This window comes from Taudactylus pleione, unplaced genomic scaffold, assembly GCF_031769625.1.
Source record: "Taudactylus pleione unplaced genomic scaffold, aTauple2 ptg000550l, whole genome shotgun sequence".
NCBI lineage: Eukaryota > Metazoa > Chordata > Amphibia > Anura > Myobatrachidae > Taudactylus > Taudactylus pleione.
In genome coordinates, this window is record NW_028284952.1 from 3,587,501 (window position 1) to 3,590,000 (window position 2,500).

Consider the following 2,500-nt stretch of genomic DNA (forward strand, 5'->3'; position numbering starts at 1 on the left):
GGACATGCACAATCTCGTTTGATCTTGGAGGCTTTGCAGGGTTGGGCCTGGTTAGTACTTGGACGGGAGACCACCTGGGAATACCAGGTGCTGTAGGTAATTTTATATAGCCATAACATTCTTTTCTATTACATTTTACATTACATTTTTTCAACTTATCAATGAATTTACTTGAGTTAAGAAGTAATAGAGGTCTAAAGTTAAAGCTTTTGAGCATCTACAGCCAAACCACACTGGACATGCCCAATCTCGTCTGATCTTGGAGGCTATGCAGTGTTGGGCCTGGTTGGTACTTGGACGGGAGACCACCTGGGAATACCTGGTGCTGTAGGTAATTTTATATAGCCATAACATTCTTTTCTATTACATTTTACATTACATTTTTTCAACTTATCAATGAATTTACTTGAGTTAAGTAGTAAAAGAGGTCTAAAGTTAATGTTTTTTAGCGCCTACAGCCAAACCACACTGGACATGCCCAATCTCATCTGATCTTGGAAGCTATGCAGTGTTGGGCCTGGTTAGTACTTGAATGGGAGACCACCTGGGAATACCAGGTGTTGTAGGTAATTTTATACTGCCATAACATTCTTTTCTATTAAATTTTACATTTAATTTTTTCAACTTATCAATGAATTTACTTGAGTTAAGAAGTAAAAGATGTCTAAAGTTAATGTTTTTGAGCACTTACAGTCAAACCACACTGGACATGCTCAATCTCGTCTGATCTTGGAAGCTATGCAGTGTAGGGCCTGGTTAGTACTTGGATGGGAGACCACCTGGGAATACCAGGAGCTGTAGGTAATTTTATACTGCCATAACATTCTTTTCTATTACATTTTACATTTAATTTTTCAACTTGTCATTGAATTTACTTGAGTTAAGAAGTAAAAGAGGTCTAAAGTTAAAGTTTTTGAGCACCTACAGCCAAACCACACTGGACATGCCCAATCTCGTCTGATCTTGGAAGCTATGCAGTGTTGGGCCTGGTTAGTACTTGGATGGGAGACCACCTGGGAATACCAGGTGCTGTAGGTAATTTTATGCAGCCATACCATTCTTTTCTATTACATTTTACATTTAATTTTTTCAACTTATCAATGAATTTACTTGAGTAAAGAAGTAAAAAAGAGGTCTAAAGTTAATGTTTTTGAGCTCCTTCAGCCAAACCACACTGGACATGCCCCATCTCGTCTGATCTTGGAAGCTATGCAGTGTTGGGCCTGGTTAGTACTTGGATGGGAGACCACCTGGGAATACCAGGTGCTGTAGGTAAATTTATGCAGCTATAACATTCTTTTCTATTACATTTTACATTTAATTTTTTCAACTTATCAATGAATTTACATGAGTTAAGAAGTTATAGATGTCTAAAGTTAATATTTTTGAGCACCGACAGCCAAACCACACTGGACATGCCCAATCTTGTTTGATCTTCGAAGCTATGCAGTGTTGGGCCTGGTTAGTACTTGGATGGGAGACCACCTGGGAATTCCAGGTGCTTTAGGTAATTTTATGCAGCCATAACATTCTTTTCTATTACATTTTACATTTAATTTTTTCAACTTATTAATGAATTTACTTGAGTTAAGAAGTAAAAGAGGTCTAAATTTAATTCTTTTGAGCACCTACAGCCAAACCACACTGGACATGCCCAATCTCGTCTGGTCTTGGAAGCTATGCAGTGTTGGGCCTGTTTAGTACTTGGATGGGAGACCACCTGGGAATACCAGGTGCTGTATGTAATTTTAGACAGCCAATCATTCTTTTCTATTACATTTTACATTTTCTACTTATCAATGAATTTACTTGAGTTAAGAAGTAAAAGAGGTCTAAAGTTAATGTTTTTGAGCACCTACAGCCAAACCACACTGGACATGCCCAATCTCGTCTGATCTTGGAAGCTATGCAGTGTTGGGCCTGGTTAGTACTTGGATGGGAAACCACCTGGGAATACCAGGTGCTGTAGGTAATTTTATACAGCCATAACATTCTTTTCTATTACATTTTACATTTAATTTTTTCAACTTATCAATAAGTTTACTTGAGTTAAGAAGTAATAGAGGTCTAAAGTTAATGTTTTTAAGCACCTACAGCCAAACCACACTGGACATGCCCAATCTTGTCTGATCTTGGAAGCTATGCAGTGTTGGGCCTGGTTAGTACTTGGATGGGAGACCACCTGGGAATACCAGGAGCTGTAGGTAATTTTATACTGCCATAACATTCTTTTCTATTACATTTTTCATTTCATTTTTCAACTTATCATTGAATTTACTTGAGTTAAGAAGTAAAAGAGTTCTAAAGTTAATGTTTTTGAGCTCCTTCAGCCAAACCACACTGGACATGCCCAATCTCATCTGATCTTGGAAGCTATGCAGTGTTGGGCCTGGTTAGTACTTGGATGGGAGACCACCTGGGAATACCAGGTGCAGTAGGTAATTTTATACTGCCATAACATTCTTTTCTATTACATTTTACATTTAATTTTTTCAACTTA

General features: G+C 37.8%; 2 non-coding genes and 9 pseudogenes across 2 annotated transcripts; all 11 read left to right on the forward strand.

Moving 5' to 3' along the window:
* The window catches only part of LOC148497013 (5S ribosomal RNA), a 119-nt pseudogene extending 20 nt beyond the window's left edge, over positions 1-99 (forward strand).
* Positions 100-215: 116 nt separating this feature from the next.
* Positions 216-334, forward strand: LOC148497014 (5S ribosomal RNA; annotated as a pseudogene).
* A 116-nt stretch (positions 335-450) lies between these two features.
* Positions 451-569, forward strand: LOC148497015 (5S ribosomal RNA; annotated as a pseudogene).
* A 116-nt stretch (positions 570-685) lies between these two features.
* Positions 686-804, forward strand: LOC148497016 (5S ribosomal RNA; annotated as a pseudogene).
* A 115-nt stretch (positions 805-919) lies between these two features.
* LOC148497017 (5S ribosomal RNA) lies at positions 920-1,038 on the forward strand. The gene has a single exon (XR_015870300.1). It is a non-coding gene; the product is annotated as a 5S ribosomal RNA (ribosomal RNA).
* Positions 1,039-1,156: 118 nt separating this feature from the next.
* Positions 1,157-1,275, forward strand: LOC148497018 (5S ribosomal RNA; annotated as a pseudogene).
* Positions 1,276-1,391: 116 nt separating this feature from the next.
* Positions 1,392-1,510, forward strand: LOC148497019 (5S ribosomal RNA; annotated as a pseudogene).
* A 116-nt stretch (positions 1,511-1,626) lies between these two features.
* Positions 1,627-1,745, forward strand: LOC148497020 (5S ribosomal RNA; annotated as a pseudogene).
* Positions 1,746-1,853: 108 nt separating this feature from the next.
* On the forward strand, positions 1,854-1,972 carry LOC148497021 (5S ribosomal RNA). The gene has a single exon (XR_015871025.1). It is a non-coding gene; the product is annotated as a 5S ribosomal RNA (ribosomal RNA).
* A 116-nt stretch (positions 1,973-2,088) lies between these two features.
* LOC148497022 (5S ribosomal RNA) lies at positions 2,089-2,207 on the forward strand (annotated as a pseudogene).
* A 115-nt stretch (positions 2,208-2,322) lies between these two features.
* On the forward strand, positions 2,323-2,441 carry LOC148497023 (5S ribosomal RNA; annotated as a pseudogene).
* Positions 2,442-2,500: the final 59 nt, after the last annotated feature.